The sequence below is a fragment of the Taudactylus pleione genome, unplaced genomic scaffold (assembly GCF_031769625.1).
Source record: "Taudactylus pleione unplaced genomic scaffold, aTauple2 ptg000154l, whole genome shotgun sequence".
In the NCBI taxonomy this organism is placed as follows: Eukaryota; Metazoa; Chordata; class Amphibia; order Anura; family Myobatrachidae; genus Taudactylus; species Taudactylus pleione.
Genome location: NW_028284556.1, coordinates 12777960 through 12802637, shown reverse-complemented (window position 1 = coordinate 12802637; position 24678 = coordinate 12777960).

The following is a 24678-nucleotide window of genomic DNA, read 5'->3' as shown; positions in this document are numbered from 1 at the left end:
AGGTTGTATGTCACCATTATTAACGTTGCATATACAGTGTTTGTTAAGTAAACAGAAATACTAATTTCCTTACAAACACGACTAGAGTATCTATTTGTATTTAGAACCACAGTTAATATGAATTACAAGTTATTTTATTTAATTTCATTGTTAACAGTAACTAGTATAATAAAGATGTAAAGTTGAAAGCCAAACAGTGGTCAAAATGAGTAAACATCCATGCAGGATCCTTAAGTGAATCATTTTTAAAATAAACAGAGAGTAACAGAGCCTATGTAGTCTGTCTGGCTAAGCTTTTGTTAGAATTTAATGAAAATATTAGACTACTGTATGCTACTGTATATAATAGTAACTTGATCCCTACCAGTGACTCTAGTCTGTTGAGACAATGCTATTTTTTGATTTTCCTAATCATCTTCAGTAAAATGGCATGTACAGGAGTTTACAGTTAAACTCTATAAGGGGTATATTTACTAAAGTGAGAGTTTTTAGAAGTGGAGATGTTGCCCATAGCAGCCAATCAGATTCTACTTAACATTTAACTAGCACCTTCTAGAAGATAATAGCTGGAACCTGATTAGTTGCTATGGGCAACATCTCCACTTCTAAAAACTCTCACTTTTGCAAATCTACCACCAGCCTGGAGCATCAAATGAATACAGGCAAAGGTAGGGTGAAATATTATCATCTACAGCAGGAGTGGGGAACCTTTTTTCTGCCGAGGGCCATTTTAATATATATGACATTATTCGCGGGTCCGGTGCAGGCCATGCCCCCTCCATGTGATGTCACATGGGGGCGGGGTCACAATCGCCAGTGATTGCAGCAATGCCCGAAGAGTGCTACAGGGAGCTGTAAAGGCAGCAGTGTGACCATCTGAAATGACCTAAGGGCGCTCCAGGTGGCACGGTTGCATAGATTATCGCTGCAGGGTGCCATTCTAAGCGCCCTGCTAGCCAGCTGAAAAAAGCTCAGAGGACCAGACTAAATGATTCTGACTCTCAGAGAGCCTTATACAGCCCCCAGGGAAGAGGTTCCCCATCCCTGATCTACAGAGAGAAGGACTGACTAACTGCATCCAGCATTTTTGCCACTCAGGGTGTTATTTCGCAAATAGAAAAATATGGGTAGGTTCAATACAAGCTCTATATACCTTGTAGTTCACATGTGTGTGTGTAAGGCTACAGACTAGTTTTAGGGTTTCTTTGGTAGCATGGTTTAATGAAACTCTTTGTAACTGCATCATATATAAACCATGACACATTAGCTATATATATAAAAATTATTTGTCAAATAATGTGTTAAAAGTGATTGTTTGCGAAGCTCACTATAATTAATCATATGTTGCAGAATTAATTGTACTGTATATTTCTATAGTGAAATCCCACCGCTGAGTCTTCATTCGGGTACTACGGTCCTTAGAGAATGGTACTAATGTCCGCTGATCCAGGATTTTTGGTTTGTTTTTTGCCAAGACCCTGGATGCCTATACAGAAAGAAGAGGACATGATCCATGCATAGGAGGAGGTGAGTATGGATTTTTTTTTCAGTTATCCTATGGATTCCTACTGGACAAGTGGACCTGATGGGCTTCAGGGATTCATAGGTGAGTATGTGAGATAGTGACTGTGAGTGTGCATGTATGGGTGCATGCACATTTTATTAAATTCGTACTGTCACGGTGTGTGTGTTCTCTGATTTTTTTATATTTATTTTGCTGTGGAACTACAGGCACCAGCAGGCCTTTACTGCCCTGCATGCTGGTATTTGTGGTTCTCCAAGTACCAGCATGCAGGGGAGGATTGCTGGGACCTGTAATTTTTCATCAAAAGACAATTTTTTTACTACTATCACTTGCAGCACACAACATATATAACCCGGCACCCAGTGCTCCAGGGGTGCCGGGGATAGCCCCAGGCTATCAGCCTAGGCCTGGGGTGCCCTGGAGAGGGGATCCCTGACCTGGGCTAGTGCTCTAGTGGACTAGTGGTCAGGGATAATTCTTTAGCTGGGGGACCCGGTGAAAGGGTTCGCCAGGCTGGGGCATTACCCCCTCCCCACGCTAGAAAAAGTTTGGTGCTGGTTCTGGAATTACAGAGGAACCCTACACATTTTTTCCACTGTATTTCCAGAACCAGGACCAGATCATAACCCAGTGCTGGTTGTGCTAAATACAGGGGAACCCTACATCGTTTGTCTCCTGTACTTAGTACAGGGTCTCCAAAGCCCGTGGCTGGTTGTTCTTTTGGGGGGAGGGGCACGCGTTTTTTTTTTTTTTACATTTTACACAGGTTATTAAATTTTTTAAACACAGCAGCACAGACGGATCTCACTGATCCCATCCATGCATCAGTGTTTATTTTTTGGGCACACAGATGCATGTATCATGGATCTCCCTGATCCGCACAGACATCTGTTCATTCAAGTTAGCCAAAACCGAATGCTAAATAGAAATTAATAATATTAATTGAATGATATAGAATGATTACACCATCGAGCAATACGAATGACAGCAACTCGGCAGCTTAGTAAATTCAGTAACCTGTTGGAAAAATTAAACACATGAATACGGACGAAGTCATCCGAAATTGATCTCGGATGACAATTGAATAGAAATTGGCAGCTTAGTAAATTTATCATTAGGTCTGCATTGTATTGGGGAAGATATAGCAGCTTGGAGGTGTTTAGGGGAAGAAAGTGTACATGTATAGACAGAGTATGATAGTTTTAGAAATTAGAGAGCTGAATGTGTATTCATATATATGGAGTGAGAAGGATGTTGGAACCCAGTGAGATTGTTGTGGTGATCCAATGGGAAGATTATGGATACTGATTGGGATGTGAGAGCCACATAACTGCTCATACATCAGTTGCATAGACTACATGTGTATATTCCAATAAGCAAACAAATCTGTGAATTAGCATCTCCACACTTTTGTGAGTGACAGCAATCTCACTTTGTAAGATTGCTGAAGCTGCAGTTAATCACAGGGTGTGATGGCATACCATATCTGTATTGTTCAATGAACACGTCCATTAAGGCGTCAGCCTTATTGATTGGAATTTCATTGCTTGTTTTAAGTTTGAGTGTCAGAAATTCAATAGGTTTTGTGAAATTTCAGATCATGTCTCAGAAGCCTTAATGGGACATGTGAAACCGTAAGGTTTTTTGTCTATGGAATTTCACTGCTTTTTTATTATTTATTAACCATCAGGGATGGGAGCAGAAAACTGGGCCACCTGCAGGGGAGAAGGGCAACAAAATGGTACACTAGCACTGGTGGTTGAGGGGATAGCACACAGGAAGTGTTTCGGGGGTGCAGAGGATGAGATGGCTGAGGGGGCAAGCTGCTGGTGTGTGGGGAAGTGGCAACAGTGGGGCAGTGCACAGGGGCAGCAGCAGGAGTGCAGAGCAGGGACAGCAGCAGGGGTGCAGAACAGTGGCAGCACTGCGGCAGTGCACAGGTTCAGCAGCGGGGGACAGAAAGGCTCACTGGCACTGATGGTCCCAGCCCTGAACTGCTTCTTAAGACCTCTATATACAGAAAGATGTGCTCACGGTGCAATTTCCCATGAACACTCCCCATCACTCCAAGACACGATATAGTGCTTAAACAGCACATTTTGAGTTAGGAACTATCATGTAAAATCTAAAGTTAGCTGAGTGCATACACGGATCAGTGAGATCCGTGATGCAGGCATCTGTCTAAAAAAAATATTCAGAGATGCATGCATGGATCAGTGTGATCCATGTGGCTTGCATCTGAAAATAAAATCAATAAGACAGAGATGCATGGACGGATCAATGAATCCATTAATGCATCTATGTTAAAAAAAAGAATAAAATTATAATTTAAAAAAAAAAATGCGTGCCGTCCACCCAAAAAAAAGGAACAGCCAGCCCCAGGCTCTAGAGACCCAGTACTTGTTGTGCTAAATACAGGGGAAAATTGACATAGGCATCCCCCATATGAGGCACAACCAGCACTGGGCTTTTCAGAACCAGTCCTAGTTGAAAAAATATAGGAGACAAATGACGTAGGGGTCCCCTGTATTGGGCTCTGAGCCGGTCCTGGTTCTGGAAAAACAGGGGAAAAATGTGTAGGATCCCCCTGTATTAACCAGCCCCAGCACCAGACATTTTCTAGCAGGGGGTTAAGCCACAGCAAGGGGAGCAAATTCACTGGGTCCACCAGCCAAAGCATCACCCCTGACCACTAGTCAGCCCATGCCAGGGATCCCTGGGGAGTTGGGCACCCATAAAGGGGTTTGCCTCTCCAGGGTACCCCTGGCCTTGACTGATAGCCTGGGGCTATCCCCTGCACCCCAGGCCGGTGGGAGCCGGGTTGATAGTGTAGTAATAGTGTAATGTAGTTGATAGTGTAGTGTGGTACAGTTTCCAGCAAGCCTCCCCCACATGCTGGTACTTGGAGAACCACAAGTACCAGCAAGCAGGTGATTAAGGGCCCGCTGGTACCTACAGTATCCTTATAAAAGAAATATTACAATAAAACATGAACACCAATTGTTTTAATATTTTATTTTCCTGCACCTTCACCTGGGAGTGGTAGACTTTAAGATCTTTTTCATGGCTGCCACCTCCCCCCAGACTTCCATGGCGTCTTCACCTGGATGGCCGCCGCCCATCCAGGACTGTCCCGTCATCTTATTTCTTCTGCAGCTCTTTTCTGCTGCCTCCCCACCGACGGACTGCCATGCCATGTCCTTGTGCTGGCTTATATAAGCCAGCAGTGGGGGCAGGATGATGACATCGTGAGTCGTGATAGGCTCGCGGTAGCCATCTTTACATTTTAAAAATTACGCTAAGGCATGAAAGTAACATTAAGTTACTTTAGCAGTTTTTGCCATTGAAATCAATGGTAACAACCGCTCATTGGCTGAGAGGCGGAAGGCACAGCTCTCTCAGTCAATGAGCGCTCTGCACAGGGATTTCTATAGTGAAATCCTGCTGTGAAGCCATCATTCGAGTAGTACTGTCCATAGAGGACAGTACTAATGTTGGTGGGTCCGGGTATTTGCGGGGTTTTTTTTGCCAAGCCTGTTGATGCCTACATGGAATGAAGAGGATGTGATCCCTGCACCGGAGGAGGTGAGTATGGATTTTTTTATTACAGGTACCCTACGGATTATCTACTTGGATAAGTGGACGTGATTGGCTTTAGGGATACTTGGTGAGTATGTGAGATAGTGTGTGCATGTGTGTGTATATGTGTGTGTGCATGTACATTTTAATAACATTTTACTTTCAAAGGTGTGTGTCTTGTGTTTATTTTAAGTTATCTTTTGCTCAGGAACTACAGATACTAGTAGGCCCGTAATGCCCTGCATGCTGGTACTTGTTGTTCTCCAAGTACCAATAATTGGGGAAGGCTTGCTGGGTCCTGCAGTTCCACAGTAAAAGATAATATTTTACTATCAACAATTGCACCACACTATTCACAATCAACCCAGCAACCACTGGCCGAGTTGCCAGGGATAGCCCCAGGCTATCAGCCTGGGCCTGGTGAGCCCTGGAGAGGGGGATTCCTTTATTAGGGGGCCCCAGATCCCCAGGGATTCTCTGGCCTGGGCTGATTAGCAGTCAGAGTTGATGCTTCGGCTGGGGGATCTGGTGAAAGGACTCCTCTGGCTGTGGTATTAGCCCCCCACTGGAAATAGTCTGATGCTGGTTCTGGATAATACACGGGGACCCTACACATTTTTTTTCAAGAATCAGGACCAACTCAGAGCCCAGTGCTGGTTGCACTGAATATGAGGGACCCTACATCGTTTGTCCCCCCATAAATTAGCAACCAGGACTTATTCTGAATAGCCCAGTGCGGTTGTGCATTTTGGAGGGGGGGCATGCCATTTTTTTTTTATTTTAACACTTTAATTTTTTTAAAACACAGCAACACAGATGGATCTCACTGATTCAGTCTGTGCATCTGTGTTTATTTTTATCACAAACAGATGCAGGCATCATGGATCTCCCAGATCCATGCATGCGGCATCTGTCTGCCACCGCTACCCGCACCACTGCTGGGTCCCGCAGTCCTCACTGCCAACCACACTGCTGCTGCTAATGCCCGCTACCCCTGGTCCTGGCTGCAGCTATCAGACGCTTCTTCCCCCATTTCCCACCTCCACTACCGCCTACAGTGGCCAGCGATCTTGGTGCACCCAAGTGAAGCCACAGTGAGTGCACATGCTGAAGGCACCTACTGAGGCTGCGCAACAAGTTGAAGCTTCCTATCTCTATAATGGCACAATTGTGAGGTAATAGTTTAAAAACTGTAACTTTCTCAATTACCTAAATTCCAAAAGCACATACTCTGCAAAAATAACTACCTAATAAAACAAACCCCAAATCTAAATTTGCTCCCTACCCTGAGTTATGCCTTCCCAAAAATCCTCCATAGAGAGCAGCAGAAAGTGGTCCTAATTGAGTGTCAGAAAAAACTAACAGTTGGAAGTTTTGATTACTCCCAAATCCTCATTTTTTTATTTTTTTGCCCTGGAATGCATGCAGTACTGACAGACCGTTCTACCCGTCCATGCCAATTTTAGCTCGGTACTTATAATAGCATTTGAGGTGCAGCCCCTCAAACACTATGCCCCCCTCTGGAGAATTCCATTTTTTTCGATTCAGCCTATAAAAAAATATATATATATAGATAGATATTTAGATCGATTCATATATATATATATATATAAACGTCCAAACTGGCCCGGCACTCCAACCACCAACGTGTATTGCTCCGGTGCCCTCCAGGGCAAATGACCCAAAATATATAGATCCAAAAAACGGAGGCACTCAGCGAGACTGATCTCAGCGTAGATAAAAATCCTTTAATCCTACGTTTCGGGATTCACTCCCGTTGTCAGGGACGACGGGAGTGAATCCCGAAACGTAGGATTAAAGGATTTTTATCTACGCTGAGATCAGTCTCGCTGAGTGCCTCCATTTTTTGGATCTATATATATATATATATATATAGTAAGGTCCATAAATATTGGGACATTGACAGAATTTTCATATTTTGGCCTCTATTCACCACCACAATGGCTTTGAAATGAAACAAACAAGATGTGATTTAACTGCAGACTTTCAGATTTAATTTGAGGGTAATTACATCCAAATCAGGTGAACGGTGTAGGAATTACAACGGTTTCTATATGTGCCTCCCACTTTTTAAGGGGGCCAAAAGTAATGGGACAAATTGAACAATCCTAAATCTAACTTTCACTTTTTAATACTTTGTTGCAAATCCTTTGCAGGCAATTACAGCCTGAAGTCAGGAATGCATAGACATCACCAGACGCTGGGTTTCATCCCTGGTGATGCTCTGCCAGGCCTCTACTGCAAATATCTTCAGTTCCTGCTTGTTCATGGGGCATTTTCCCTTCAGTTTTGTCTTCATCAAGTGAAATGCATGCTCGAACAGATTCAGGTCAGGGGATTGACTTGGCCATTGCATAACATTCCACTTTTTAGCCTTAAAAAACTCTTTGGTTACTTTTGCAGTATGCTTTGGGTCATTGTCCATCTGCACTGTGAAGCGCCGTCCAATGAGTTCTGAAGCATTTGACTGAATATGAGCATATAATATTGCCCGAAACACTTCAGAATTCATTCTGCTGCTTTTGTCAGCAGTCACATCATCAATAAATACAAGGGAACCAGTTCCATTGGCAGCCATACATGCCCACGCCATGACACTACCACCACCATGCTTCACTGATGAGGTGGTATGTTTTGGATCATGAGCGGTTCCTTTACTTCTCTTCCCATCACTCTGGTACAAGTTGATCTTTGTCTCATCTGTCCATAGGATGTTGTTCCAGAACTGTAATGGCTTTTTTAGATGTTGTTTGGCAAACTCTAATCTGGTCTTCCTGTTTTTGTGGCTCACCAATGGTTTGCATCTTATGGTGAACCCTCTATATTCACTCTTGTGAAGTCTTCTCTTGATTGTTGACTTTAACACATATTCATCTACCTCCTGGAGAGTGTTCTTGATTTGGCCAACTGTTGTGAAGGGGTTTTTCTTCACCAGGGAAATAATTATTTTGTCATCCACCACAGTTGTTTTCCGTGGTCTTCCTGGTCTTTTGGTGTTGCTGAGCTCTCCGGTGCATTCTTTCTTTTTAAGAATGTTCCAAACAGTTGATTTGGCCACACCTAATGTTTTTGCTATCTCTCTGATGGGTTTGTTTTGATTTTTCAGCCTAATGATGGCTTGCTTCACTGATAGTGACAGCTCTTGGATCTCATATTGAGAGTTGACAGCAACTGATTCCAAATGCAAATGTCACACCTAGAATCAACTCCAGACCTTTTACCTGCTTAATTGATAATGAAATAACGAGGGAATAGCCCACACCTGTCCATGAAATAGCTTTTGAGTTGATAGTCCCATTACTTTTGGCCCCTTAAAAAGTGGGAGGCACATATTGAAACTGTTGTAATTCCTACACCGTTCACCCGATTTGGATGTAACTACCCTCAAATTAAATCTGAACATCTGCAGTTAAAGCACATCTTGTTTGTTTCATTTAAAAACCATTGTGGTGGTGAATAGAGACCAAAATCTGAAAATTCTGTCGATGTCCCAATATTTATGGGGAAAATTGATGACCGACATTTAAGTTGAAGTTAGAGATTCATGGTCTTTAATAGGCTTTGGCCAAAATTTACTAAGCGGCTATTTGACGGCCGGTTCTATTCTATTCTAAATCCTGGCGATTTGGTTGCAGGTTCTATTCTGTTCTAAACCCGGGGGTTTGGTGATGGTTTTCCAGCAGTTTCTAAATGACAGCCTGGTTCTATTCTATTCTAAAATGTGTTTTGATGGCAGCTCTGCAGCAGTTTTGGCCTTAGTAAATCTGCAGATAGCAAAACCACCGCCAAACCACAGTTAAAACACATTTTAGAATACAATAGAACCAGGCTGTCATTTAGAAACTGCTGCAAAACCACCAACAAACCCCGGGGTTTAGAACAGAATAGAACCCGCCACCAAACCGCCGGGGTTTAGAATAGAATAGTAAACCGCTGTCAAACCGCCGCTTAGTAAATTTTGCCCTTTGTCTCTTCAAATGTTCATGAAAGGTCCAAAACTGGTATAATCATTCAGACTATCAGGGGTATTCAATATGGGAGCGATAAGTCCGTTTTTGCGTTAATATCGGAGCTATGACGTCATTATCGGAGGTTTTACTTTTACACCTTATTCAATATCAAAGACTTATCGCAGTTTTGAAAAGTCGAAGTTAAAAAACGGGGATAAGTTTTCACCATTGAATAGGTGTCAGAATTGGAGTTTAGGGGTGTAGGCTTAAAAAAAATAGCCTGCACCCTTCAGAATTACCCCTTGAAATGATCTGTGTAAAAAAAAAAAATCGGGACACCCCAAAAAAAAGCACTTTGAATTTGGGGGCCAAAAAAAAATGTTGGGGAACAAAGTTAAAAAATAGTGAGCTTGACTCTGGGGGGGTCTCCAAGTATGCCCCAGGTGTTTTTTTTTCATTGCAGCTCATTGCGCAAGTGGGTTTTTCATGATTTTTTCAAGTCTGTTTAGCAACTTTAAAATATGCTGACCCCCATTTTCAAGTACCCCAAATTTGCTGGGAATAGTTATTTTTCCCCAAAAAAAATTCTAAATGCTCTTCTGCAACACTTTCTTCAAAGTCGCATTTATGCACTTGCCGTGGCTATTAGAAAGCCCGACTTCCTTCAGGAGTTAAAAATGGTGGTACCCATAGTAATGACATAAGGTCCCCCCCAAAAGCCAAACCAGCCCCACGCTTGCCAGCCAGTGGTGGTTTCTAAAAATATGGGGAACAAAATGTGTAGGGTACCAACTGTATTTAAGACCAGCACCAGACCCAAGCAACCGGGGTGTAATGCCACAACCCGGAGACCCAATCACCGGGGCTCCAGGTCCAAAGCATTACACCCCAAGTTGGTCAGCGCAAGCCGGTGATCTCTGGGGAGTCGGGGACCCCCCAAAAAAGGGTCCCTCCTCTTGAGGTGTAATGCTTTGGACCTGGAGCCCCGGTGATTGGGTCTCCAGGCTGTGGCATTACACCCCGGTCAGTTGGGTCTGGTGCTGGTCTTAAATATATGGGGTACCCCACGTAATTTTTGCCCCCTATATTTAAAACCAGCACTATTCCCTGCAGCCTGGTGTTGGTTTCTAAAATACGGTGGTACCTTACACATTTTGTTCCCCGTATTTTTAGAAACCAACACTGGCTGGCAAGCCTGGGGCTGGTTTGGGTTTGGGGGGGGACCTTATGTCAGTTTATTTTTAATTTTTTACAAATTTTTTTTACAGGTTAACTAAAACGAGAATTTTCGGGAAATATTCTAGGGACCCCCCTAAAGATGTCTAGACATGGGGGATCACTATGGGTACCCCCATTTTTAACTCCTTAAGGAAGTTGGGGATTCTAATAGCTGCGGAAGGAAAAAACACCTTGCAAAGCTATTTAAAAACCTGACTTTCCTTTGCAGGCAAAAACGGGGTTACCCATAGTGATCCCCCATGTCTGGACATCTTTAGGGGGGTCCCTGGCATATTTCCTGAAAATTCCCGTTTTTTTCCTTAAATGGGGTCAAGGGTCATTTTTTAAAAAACAGGGATAATTTTTCACCATTGAATAGTGCAGAATTGGGGTTTAGGGGTGCAGGCTTAAAAAAAATAGCCTGCACCCCTGGGAATGACATTTAAAAAAGAACTGTGTCAAAAAAGTTATAAAAAAAAATAGGGACACCCCAAAAAATGAATTTAAAAATTGGGGTGAAAAAAAAAAAAATGGGAAAAAATTGTTTAACAATAGGGAAATAGCTATGCGAGCATCCATGAGGCCGCTCCAAGTTGAGGGAGGAGGGCCCTGATTCAGAGCGAGCGCTCTGGTCAGAGCATCCGGCTCTGAATCAGGCCCAGGGGGGCGTGCTGTCGATGGTGATTGACAGCATGCCCCCTTTGGTGGGCGTGCCGGGGGAGTGGCTGCCCAGATGGAGGCGTTCCCATGGGAACGCCTACCGTCTGGGGCCGGCCCCACTATGGCTATGATAGAGCCAAAAGCACTCCAGGGCTTTCGGCAGACCCTACCACAAGGATCTCGTCACAAGCCCGATGGTCACGATGGTCTTGACCATCACGACCATCATTTTGGCCACTCACTATAGCTGTGGGTGGTTACCCACAGCTATGCGAGCGGCCTGGAGGCCGCTCCAAGATTAGGTAGGAGGGCCCTGATTTAGAGCGAGCGCTCTGGTCAGAGCATCCGGCTCTGAATCAGGTCCAGTGTACCTGAATGAGGCATAATATTTAGTACTATAACATCATTCACTCTCCCTGCATCACAGCCCTCAGTCTTTATTGCCTCCTTACTATTCCACTCTCCTCTTATTAACATGCATTAATTTTCTTTCCTCTCTGTATTTATTACCTGTACCTTCATCAAATTGTAACCAAAAAGTGACAGCTCACATATCTCAAAAAAGACGCTGCAAAATCTTTAAACTAAGCATTCATTATCTCCCACATTGACTATTGGAATAACCACCTTTCTGGTCTTCTCCCTAAACAGCCTTTTCACCCTACACTCTAAAATGCTGCTTTAAGACCTGATTCAGCAAGGATTGTAACTGCTAATATGCATGCAATCGGCTGACTGTTGCGTGCTGAACAGGGCTGGATTAACGGGGGGGAGGTGACAGGGGCGGCCGTCCCTGAGACCCCACACACAGAGGGCCCCCAGACAGGGTCGATGTGACCCTGCTGAGAACAGGTGCCGGCGGCACCTGTTCCTGGGAGGAGGGAGCTCTGTAGCTGCATGCAGCAGCACAGTCAGTGCTGCTACATCAGCTTGGGGCAGGGCGGTAGTGTGGATGGCACTACACAGCACAAACACACAGCCGCCGGCACCAGCAGCTGTATGTTTGTTTTAGCAGCCGATGAGAGTCAGTCAGACTCTCATCGGCTGCTGCTCCCACTGCCGGATACTCCATCTTCCAGCTCCCGCAGTGGCTGATGGGAAATCTCCCATCATGCAGAGCGGGCTGGCCTGGGAGAACGCCAGACGGAGGAGCAGACGACAGGGCGGGATTTAAGGTAAGTGTAAGTTGTTGTTTTTTTGTGTGTGTCTGGGGAGGTACTACTACTACTAGGGTAACTGCAGGGGGTACTACAAGGGGCACTGCCGGGGTTGGGTACAACTACTAATAGGGGCACTGCAGGGGGTACTACAAGGGGCACTTCTTGGGGGGTACTACTACTAGGGCACTGCAGGGGGTACTACATGGGGCACTGCTGGGGGGTACTACTACTACTAGGGGCACTGCAGGGGCTACTATAAGGGGCACTGCTCGGGGTACTACTACTAGGGGCACTGCAGGGGTTACTACTACTACTCGGGGCACTGCAGGGGGTACTAAAAGGGGCACTGCTGGGGGGACTACTAGGGGCACTGCTGGGAGAACTACTGGGGCACTGCTGGGGTACTACTAGGGGAACTGCTGGGGGTACTACTGGGAGGACTGTACACTGGTGGGACCACTACTGGGGGACACAGCATAGAGGGGGATTACTACTAGGGGTACTCCTGGGGGGATTACTGTTGAGGGGGACTGCTACTGGGGGCACTGCTGGGGCAGACTGCTACAGGGGGCATGGCTTGGCTGGGCTCGACTCTGTGTGGCTTGAAGGGGCCCCCCACAACTTAGTTGCCCTGGGGCCCCCACAAGCCTTAATCTGGCCCTGGTCCTGAGCATGCATATGCAACGCAGTGTGAATGCACGAACCGGCCACTGCTATCGTGACTGCGATCACAGTGACTACACAGACCCATCGCAGAGTGATTGACAGGAAGTGCCATTTGTGGGAGGTAACCGGGAGTGGTCTGGCGAAACTCAGGCTTGCCTGTGCGTTTGAATGCCGTTGCACTGGTGTGCTTATCCACTGCAATGCCTTACGCAGTTTGAGTACTCATAGCGTGCCATAAGGTTAGCAATTTCTCAATAAGGGCCCTCATTCAGAGCCGTTCGCTATTTGCGGTCGTTCGTTCAAAAACAAGGGGTGGCTATTCAAATGATCCGTTCGCAAATTGCAGTCTGTTCACACCTCTAAGTCTGAACGAGCGAGCAAAACATACGCTCGTTTATTTGATAAAAACGCCCCCTGGCCGCTCGCACCATACGTCATGTCCGCTATTTATTTGATTAATCGAGTACATCGTACAGCGTATGAACTGTTCGCTTTTCTTGTGGTTGGTTTTTTCAACCGCTATTTTGCGAGCAGTTCTGAGTTAAAAAAAACCAAGTGACGTGGTCAATGACGCTGCTGGATTAATTATGCACACCCTTAAAACGCCCGTTTTGACCTTTAAGCACGCCTGCGTTCGAATTCCACTCCCCCGTTTTCAAGCACCTTCCCCTGTTTCCACCCACATACGCCTCATTCTGTCACTCAAAATAGCAGGCACTCGCTATATAGCGTATAAACGATTTTCGGCCGCACTGACTGGTTCGCGCATGCGTACTAAAAACCGTACGCATGCGCAGATGTGAGAACATCGCTCGGAACGAGCGTACTGCCGCTAACGAGCGGCTCTGAATGAGGGCCAAGGTCTCAGCTTGTGCAAGTGTGCATGAGGCTGTAAAGGTACTCGATGTTACCAATGGTTTTGCAGACTTACTAAACATTTCGATGTGTGTAAGGCAAAGTGGGTGTCCTTATATGGAGATGTGGCGGCATATTGATCGCATACTATCGCAGTGGAACTGCGTGTGTAATCGCTATTGCAATCGCAGTTGTAATCCTTAATGAATAAGGCCCTGATTTTGTTAGCAAACATCCTTCTACTGCTGCTCTGCTGTCAGTCCTTACATTTGCACACTGTATTTTACAGAATCCGGTATAAAATTCTAGGTATTAGACAACAAGAACATGCATCTCTTCTCTTATCTCATTTATCTCCCAACTCTACTTCTCTGCACTGCCATAGATTTGTGTCTCTCATTCTCACTCAGAGCCATAACTAGACTTTTTGGTGCCTTGTGCCAGAAAGAGCATTGGCGCCCCCCTCATTTTTCAAAGGGACATAGGCCCTCATTCAGAGGCGGTCGGAGGATGCAAGCGGTCGCTCAGAAACTGGGTGGCCACTTGCATCCTGACCGGCCACCTCTGTTGCGGTCGTTAACCCACCACCTAACAGCCACAGCTCTAATGACCGCTCGGGTGATGGACCATCGGGGCTTACAACGAGACCCTAGGGTAGGGTCTCACTAGTCAAAAGCCCCGGAGAGCTTCTGGCTCTGTCAGAGCCGGAAGCTCTCCACTGACATCACTAGTGATGTCAGTGGGGCCTCCCCCAAACAGCAGGGCTCCCACCCCCCGGCCTGCCTTCCAAACGGGGCGAGCTGTCAATCAACATCGACAGCTCGGCCCCTTTGGAAAGAGACCCGCTTCGACCGGAGCTGTCGGTCGTAGTGGGTCTCACGCATGCGCACCAGGGAGCCGGCTCCCTCGTGCAAATGTGCACTGGCAAAACATCGAGGCGGCCGTGTGGTCGTAGACTGTAAGGCCGCATCTGAATAAGGTCCATAATGCACCCAAAAAAGGGCCATGGCTTCATGGGGAAGGGCCAGGGAAGAGATAGGAGAGGCCAGGAGATGTTTGGGATGAAATAAGAGGAAGCTACAAGCAAGAATGATAATAATCAGAAATTTAACAGGCCCAAACAGCGCCCCCTGACCTGTGGTGCCCTGTGTGATGGCACCGGCTGCACCACCTTCTCACTCATACCGTTTCCATTGCCAATTGCACTTTTTGTATTCTATTCTGCCTATTACCTCCTGTCTACATTGAACAAACCCAAGAGAAGTCTCTGCAAATTAGAATGGCAAATGAAATGGCTCCTTATACAAAATTGTCAAGGCCATAGGCTCTACATATAAGACTCTGCAAGATAAAATGCTACAAATGCGCAGTTTTCAGAAAAACTGAACCCAGCTGAAGTTTGCATATCCAAATACTCGCCCTCATTCAGAGCCGTACGCTCTGAGCAGAGCGCACGCTCTGAATGAGGGCCGGGCTCCATTTTCATGGAGCATCCTCCTGGACGCTCGTATAGCTGTGGGTCACCACCCACAGGCTATACGAGCGTGCATTGTGATGGTCGCGATGGTCGAGACCATCGCGACCATCGAATTTGCGAGCCGGAGCCTGCGGTTGAGGTTTTCAACCGCAAGCTCCGGAGTGATTTTGGCTCTATCAGAGCCAAAATCACTCCCACTGACATCACTAGTGATGTCAGTGGGCCGGCTTCTGATGGGAGGCGTTCCCGTGGGAATGCCCCCGTCAGGGAGGCACGCCCCCGGCACGCCCACCAAAGGGGGCGTGCTGTCAATCAACATTGACAGCACGCCCCCTTTGATCGGACACAATGAGCGAAGGACTTTCCTTCGCTCGTCGCGTCTGGCGCATGCGCACGACGGAGCTCCCTCCATCGTGCGCATGCTCAGTCCATAACATCGACCCACTTGTGAGCGGACAGCCGCTCGCGAGTGGGTCTGAATCAGGCCCACAGTTCTTTTGAGCCTGGGCATGGTTTCTCCCTCCAGAATCGGAAACCAAAATTGAGGCAAACCGTCATTTTCCCAGCATCGAATCTCGCATTGTTTGGATTCAATACAAGTTCCTCCCACATGATCACGGGTGCCATTTCACACAGGATGGTCGGAGTGTTAGGGTGGGTTGTGGGCTGCAGCACTAAGTCAGTGTCAGCGAAGGGCTGTCGGGTGCAAATAAGTAGACTGTGAAGGGCTGTGGGGTGCCTGTAGCACTAAGGAGACTGTGTCAGTGAAGGGCTGTAAGCACTACTGTGGCACTACTGCTGTGGCTGTGTTAGACTGTGAAGGGCTGTGGGGTGCAGCACTAAGGACTGTGGGTCTGATTCAGCTTGGATCGCAGTTGCTAATACACATGCAATCGTCTGATTGTTTTGCACTGCGCATGCATACGCATCGCAGTGCTTGTGTGTGAACCAGCCGCTGCGATCGGAACTGCAATCACATTGGCAACGCAGACCCATCTCAGAGTGATTAACAGGAAGTGCCGTTGACATGGGTGGTAGTCAGGCAAACACAGGTGTGCCAGTGTATTTCAACAGCATTGCTGGGGCATGCATAAATTATTCACTGCAAAACCATACACAGCCTGAGGTCTCATAGTGTGCAGTGAAGTTAGCAATTCCTGAGTGAGGTCTGACGTGCCTTAACTATGCATATGGATCTGATGTAACTCAATGTTATCGATTATTTTGCCAAATTATGTTGCCAAAGTGTACGGATGTGAGTAATGTGAAGTGGGGGTGCCCCTACACTAGGCTGTGATCGCAATGCCAATGCAAACATTTGCATATCACCGCTGAAATTAGGAACTGCGTTGCGTGCATATTAGCAGAATATCCTTGCTGAATCAGACCCTGTGTCAGTGAAGGGCTGTGGGGTACAAGCACTGCTGTAACTGTGTCAGACTGTGAACATCTGTAGGGATCAGCACTGTGAGGCACTGTATTCACTGCAGGCATTGTGTTAAAAAACTAAAATAAAACTGTCAAATAATAATGTTCAGTAGGTGCCATGCCATGCAACCGTTTAAATAAGCACTGTGAGTTGCAGAGTGAACTTGTCATTTGTTGAAAAAAAAGAACACTTTTTTTTTGTTCTAAACCTTTGTGTGTTCAGGCAGTGGCACTATGTTAAAAAATAATGTTCAGTAGGTGCCATGCCATGCCACCGTATAGATAAGCAGTGTGAGTTGCATAGTGAACTTGTCATTTGTTGAAAAAAAAGAACACTTTTTTTTTGTTCTAAACCTTTGTGTGTTCAGGCAGTGGCACTATGTTAAAAAATAATGTTCAGTAGGTGCCATGCCATGCCACCGTATAGATAAGCAGTGTGAGTTGCAGAGTGAACTTGTCATTTGTTGAAAAAAAAGAACACTTTTTTTTTTTGTTCTAAACCTTTGTGTGTTCATGCAGTGGCACTATGTTAAAAAATAATGTTCAGTAGGTGCTGTGTCAACTGGGAGTTGCAGTGTGAAGTTGTCATTTCTAAAAAAAAAAAAAAAAAAAAAACATTATTTTTCCTAAAACTAGTGTGTGTTCAGGGCCAGGCAGTGGCACTGGTTTAAAAAATAATGTTCAGGACTTCCGTTGGGTGGGCCACTGAAGTGGACGCATTTTTAAAAGATCTCTCTGATTTATCCATGTACGGCTGTCAGGACTACTAATGACTCCTAATAGTTGGTGGCGCGACCTGGATGGTGCAGAGATAGACGCTAACTAGTGTGAAGGCCTTTGACTGGCTCCCGGCACATCTCTCTTTGGAATCCTTCACCAGCACGTCGGAGCAGCCTGTGCAGCCACCACCTTGTGTTTGTGTATTCCCCATATCCCTGTACACTGCTCCTCACCTTTCATCCCTGTCCTTCTGTTGTGCCTGGGAGCGGGCATTGGAGGTGGATCTCGAGATGACCGGCAGTGATCATCGCTATGATTCCTGTCTACCAGCAGTTAGCTGGTCCATATGCATCGAGGAACCATATGTGCAGGTCTTCAGATGCAACATCTGTTGGCTGACCCTGCTGCCACACTACCTACTGAATTGATGGGAGGTCTGTGGGAGACTCAGCTGTGGTTACTTTCACTTCATCTGGCTCCAGCTCCTTGGTGCCGCTTGGGTCATTGGTGCAAAGTTATGGTTGCCTCTGATGTCTGCGTGTTTGGGAGCAGGGGTGTTCAGAACCTGGGGCTCTCTTTGCTGCATCTGCAAGGCCCCTGTGCTGTCTGGCTCTTCTGATTGCACCCTGGCTGGCATCCCACTTTGCATCTGCCTGACTCCTGAATGAGGAAGCAAGTGATTGTTGTGATACCTACAGTCAGGTGCATAAATATTGGGACTTTGAAATGAAACAAACAAGATGTGCTTTAACTGCAGACTTTCAGATTTAATTTGAGGGTAATTACATCCAAATCAGGTGAACTGTGTAGGAATTACAACGGTTTCTATATGTGCCTCCCACTTTTTAAGGGGCCAATAGTAATGGGACTATCAACTCAAAAGCTATTTCATGGATGGGTGTAGGCTAATCCCTCATTATTTCATTATCATTTAAGCAGGTAAAAGGTCTGGAGTTGATTCTTGGTGTGACATTTGTATTTGGAATCAGTTGCTGTCGACTCTCAATATGAGATCCAAAGAGCTGTCACTATCAGTGAAGCCATCATTAGGCTGAAAAATCAAAACAAACCCATCAGAGAGATAGTAAAAACATTAGGTGTGGCCAAATCAACTGTTTGGAACATTCTTAAAAGAAAGAATGCACCGGAGAGCTCAGCAACACCAAAAAACCTGGAAGATCACGGAAAACAACTGTTGTGGATGACAGAAGAATTATTTCCTGGTGAAGAAAAACCCCGTCACAACAGTTGGCCAAATCAAGAACACTCTCCAGGAGGTAGGTGAATATGTGTCAAAGTCAACAATCAAGAGAAGACTTCACAAGAGTGAATATAGAGGGTTCACCACAAGATGTAAACCATTGGTGAGCCACGAAAACAGGAAGACCAGATTAGAGTTTGCCAAACAACATCTAAAAAAGCCATTACAGTTCTGGAACAACATCCTATGGACAGAAGAGACAAAGATCAACTTGTACCAGAGTGATGGGAAGAGAAGAGTATGGAGAAAGAAAGGAACTGCTCAAGATCCAAAACATACCACCTCATCAGTGAAGCATGGTGGTGGTAGTGTCATGGCATGGGCATGTATGGCTGCCAATGGAACTGGCTCCCTTGTATTTATTGATGATGTGACTGCTGACCAAAGCAGCAGAATGAATTCTGAAGTGTTTCGGGCAATATTATATGCTCATTTTCAGTCAAATGCTTCAGATCTCATTGGACGGCGCTTCACAGTGCAGATGGACAATGACCCGAAACATACTGCAAAAGCAACCAAAGAGTTTTTTAAGGCTAAAAAAGTGGAATGTTATGCAATGGCCAAGTCAATCCCCTGACCTGAATCCGATTGAGCATGCATGTCACTTGATGAGGGCAAAACTGAAGGGAAAATGCCCCAAGAACAAGCAGGAACTGAAGACATTTGCAGTAGAGGCCTGGCAGGGCATCACCAAGGATGAAACCAAGCGTCTGGTGATGTCTATGCATTCCAGACTTCAGGCTGTAATGGCCTGCAAAGGATTTGCAACAAAGTATTAAAAAGTGAAAGTTAGATTTAGGATTGTTTAGTTTGTCCCATTACTTTTGGCCCGTTAAAAAGTGGGAGGCACATATAGAAACGGTAGTAATTCCTACACCGTTCATCTGATTTGGATGTGTCGAAGCTGAGACAATATCAGTTTAAAATTGAATCGCGGCGACGCCATCTTGCGACTGGCCGCAAGACGCCATCTTGGAAATTAGATCGCATGATGCCATTTTGCGAATGGCCGCCCAAGCGCTATTTTAGATAAACTCACATTTAAGTACATATGGCGATATTACTATTAGCACCATGCAATTGAATCTTTCATCATTACTCATATACACAGTAATACGCACAATTGCGCCTTTAACTAGTCGCATATTAGCGAATGCATAAGACCCCGAATGAAAAACGCTGTTTAGTAGCTAAATGCGCACGCATCCATACTAAGTTAACTAGCGTCTTTATATCAAACCCCGCATACTCACACATTACATATTCACATACAAGGTTTCATAAGCTTTAAGGTATAAGATTTAAGTTGTTCATTTAGTATAAATACTATGAAATAAAGATTGGTAACTAAGGTTTTATACATGCTAAGTAAGCCGTGTTTGGTTTTGTACTGATGCGTACTCTTTCCACAGTATTCCGGTGATATCGGTGGGGAGATTGCATCATGCATTCTCGAGTTATGGACCGCAGAGACTTCAAGCAACAAAATGTATATGATAGAAATAACTGTTAGGATGTTGCATGTGGCGGGAGGGCAGAGACCCCCAGTTGTTAGAGGCTGGGTGAGTCTATTTGAACCAGCCTGTTAAATTCTCTGTAACAGATGCTTCTTCCCTGGGAACCAATGACATCAGCAGCAAACTTCTCTATTGTCCAGTCTATTCTGGGGGGGTATAAATATGTGTGCTCAAACACTGGGTCTTTAGTCTTCATGGTGAATGCTGATAGACGAGGGGTTTCTTGCTGGTGCCTAACATCTGGTCCGGAAGCGCTGAGTATGTATACTGTACTTGGGTCTGTATAATTCGAATTGTGTCTGGATCAATAGCGTGTAACTGACTGTACTTTTACTTGAATAATACTTGTGCTTTGGAACCACAGATTCCAGGTCTTAAGTCTTTATTTACTGTATGACTGCGTACGCAAATTAGTGTCATCTTTAGAAGGTATAGGAAGGATATTAGAAGGTATAGGAAGGAGTGTATAGAGGTTCTGATCCTGTATCGTTAGTTGGGGGCTCAAAGTGAAGTCACTTACCTGCTCACACGGTACATACGTCTATCGATATTTCAGCAAAGGGTAGAGTGGCCACATGCAGGGTTTACCTGCAACCGCTTTGTGCTGAAAGATCGCTATCCGTCTCCATGTGAATCAAGGAAGCTGACAAGAATCCAGGGACAAGAGAGGAAAAAGTTTGTTTTCCTCTGTTGATTGAACCTTACGTTTAAAGGGGTACCGCAGTACTGAGTACGCGGCTGAGTCGCAGGTTTGCGCACAGCAAAGATGCACTTTTGTGTACGCAGCTAAAGGTTGTTATACGGTTGTGTGGTAGTCGCACAATAGCGTATACGTACTTCCGGTTGTGTTGCCACGTGTTTTAGATAAAGCCGTTGATGTTTACATTTTTCAATTATTATCAATATCTGGGTTAACGTGTATTTTTCTGCGCAGGAAAAAAAAGTGTGTAACAGTGAGTGTTTGTTGGTAGGGGTAACTTGTTCCCTACAGTTAAAGGTACCGTATGACCTTTAAGGGCTAAGTGCTAGTCACTCGGTAAGCAACTTTACCATTCCATACACAGTAGCAGGTGTACATGTTGTCTTTGTTGTAGAGAGGTGCGTGGAAGTGGCCAACATACAAACTTCCATAGGTGTGGAAGTTGTCTTACTAAATCTTATCCGGGTGTGGAAGTTGCCTTTTTCAAATCTTATCCAGGTGTGTGGGCACCGCCGACTTAAATCGTCAACAGGTAAGTGAAAGTATCTTGATTGTCTTTCACCAGTTTAAATCTTCATTGAAAAGCGAAGGATTTTGTCTCAGAATGGGAGCCGCGCAAAAAGTAGAGATGTTAGACAATAATGTGCTGCTAATGGAGGCGCCGATCGGATTGGCTCGTCGTATTATGCATACTAAGTACGGTACTTATGCGATAAGGTATTGTGATATATGGTTTAAAATGATGATGAAGAGTGTTAGGCCGTTTCCCTGAATTGGTAGTTTTGATAAAAATGTATTAGATAATGTCCGGGATCACATCAGTCTGATGCGCTCCCGAGAGAAAAAGGTTAAATATTATGAATGTTTAAAACTGTGGCAGCGTGAAGGGGATGCGTGGCTTAAAAATGTGCAAACGACGCAAACTAGCATCGCAAGCACATTGCCAGAGAATACATGACGCTAAATTGCAATATTGGCGAGCCGCAAAATGGCACGCAAGTGCGGCAAGGTAGCGTTGTGGGGAGTATTACCAGCAGTTCACTCTCACCTCCCCCACCTTATGTGGATGGAGGTGCAAGTACAGTTACCAAAAATTCTCATAAAAATGTAACAAGCAATTTATACCCTCTCTTAAACAACCATAAAGAAATTGTTTATGAAGTGGATGATGAGCCTATTGTAATGTCTGCCATTTCCCATGCTGTGCAGATGATAGATGCTGCATCACCACAATCACGAGTGGTGCCGCCATCTCCATCAGTAACAACAAGGGAAGTGCTAACACCCTCTGCACCTGTAGAGGAAGTAGTTCATACCATACGTAGCAGCAGCAGACTAAGCCCCCAGCCAGGTAACCAGGTCAAAGGTAGCACCGCTACCGGTTTGCATCCCATTCGGACAATAACCGTTCCAAATGGAAATGCAGATGCGAATGATATAGTGCCCATGAGGGTAGTAATAATGCATTGTCCTTGAACAAGAGGAGAACTAAATTCTATCATAAATGAGTTCCCCGATCCCAAAAAGGAACTAGCCAAATGTCAAAGATTTTGGAGAAATTTGGGTAGTTCACATGAGCTCACTAATAAAGATTGGCGTGTGGTGTTAAGGGCCTGTCTACCACGCAATACCGACGTGACAAAGTTTATCACGGATTGTGTATTGGATGGTGACGTTCCCTTAACCGACCAAGTAAACCAAGGTAACATTTCCTGCATTTTAACTCAATTGGGTATATATTTTCCAGTAGTAGTTAACTGGAACAAAATGTTCACCATTAAGCAAAAGGAGAGTGAATCTGCAGAAGATTATTGCGACCGGGCACTGCAGGCTATCACCCAGTAGACTGGGATAGAGGATATTAAAGATAGCACTCACCACAGGGGAATGATAGTCACGGTACTCATGGACGGTCTGAAAGAGAGTTTAAAAACCCGGGTTCAGACCTCACAGCCTGGCTGGCGGGGACTCACAAAAGATACCCTCATAGACACCGCCATTGAACATGATGAAAACATCTCAAAGAGGAGAGAAGCCCAGAGCGAAAAACTAATGGCTGTCAGTATCCAAGCTCTGGAGGGAATGACGGTAACATCACAGCCAACCGACACACTTGCACTTGCACACACACTTACATCTGAACAAGTATGTGCCCTCACTAACCCCACGCATCAACAAACACAACTCTATCCCACTAACTCAACACAACCACAGGTCCCATACTACTCACAAACTTCGTATCCCCCACAATACCCTTATCCTCCCTATCCTTACCCATATCCACCACCTTTACCCTCTGCTCAAACCTCACAACAGCACATGTCTTCACCTGATACACAAACATGTTTTAACTGTAAACAAACAGGACACTTAAGTAGAAACTGTACAGTAAAAAGAGTAGGAACCCCAAGTCAGGGAAGACCTGGATATCCCCATAAGGGATATGCACAGAGACCAGCAAATGTCCAAAAGGCACCAGCTCCAATTGTGGCTGTAAATGCTTTATTGGAGAATGGTAACTAACGCTAGGGGTCAGGTCATACCTGTAGTCTACAGATAGTCAGGTTAACGGGAAGTACTAGGGAAGAACCGGTCATGATGGTTGATGTAGCTGGTACTGAATATCCTTTTCTTGTAGACACAGGGGCGACCAGGTCAGTGATAAAATCTCCCGTTAATTTACAGGTGACCAACGAGACAGTACCAACAATGGGTGTAACAGGTAAAGTGGAACATTATCCTTTAACTAAGTCCACAGAGGTTACTATTGGGCAATTGCATACCAGGCATTCTTTCCTCTTGGCTGCTGCGGCTCCTACTAACTTGCTGGGAAGAGACTTGTTAAGTTAGATGGGATGTGTTATAAGCTTTTTTTTTAGATATCCCAGAGAGAGATGCACACGAGGTGCGGGATATGTTGGACACTCCCCAAAGGATAATGTATCACTCTACAAGTTTAAATGAAAATCCATCCCAGGTAGATGAAATGTTGTCCCAGATTCCAGATTCCCTTTGGACTAAGGATAGACAGGACACTGGATTAATGGCAAACATAAGTCCTGTAATGGTAAATTTAAAAGGCGGTAGGCAAGCTCCAAAAATTCCCCAGTACCCACTAAAACAGGAGGTAGAATTAGGGGTTTTTCCAATAATTGAGCGATTATTGCAACAGGGAATTTTAGTTTGTACAGCTAGTATAGCCAACAGTCCCATTTTTCCAGTGAAAAAGAGTGGTGGGAGGGGTTATAGGCTGGTACAAGACCTTAGAGGTGTTAATAAGGTGGTAGAGAGCCAATTCCCTGTAGTGCCAAATCCAGCTGTCATTCTGATGCAGATCCCACCAAACGCAACCCATTTCACTGTCATTGACCTACTTTCTTCTCTGTGCCTCTCCACCCTGACTGTCAGTATCTATTCGCATTTACATACAGAGGTTTACAATACACATGGACACGGTTACCCCAAGGTTTCATAGACAGCCCCAGTATCTTCTCCCAGGCATTGCATGACTGTTTACAATCTTTTCAACCTGCCAATGGATCTTTTCTAATTCAATATGTGGACGATTTATTGCTATGTTCTGACTCATTTATGTCATGTTTAAATGATACTAAACTTTTGTTACTTCATCTCTTGCATACAGGACACAAAGTGGCTAAGGACAAACTACAGCTGTGCCAATCCAGAGTAAAATATTTGGGACACTGCCTAACCCAGGGTTTACGACATCTTACAACGTATAGAATCCAGGCCATACAAAACAAGACACTGTCACAGAATCAACAGCAAATTTGTACCTTCTTGGGAATGTGTGGATACTGTAGAATGTGGATCCCAGGTTTTTCTATTTTGGCCTTACCTTTACAGGAATTAGTCTATTCCTCAAAGCCCAATCGTGTTGTACACACCGAGGAATCAGAGCAGGCTTTCCTTAATCTTAA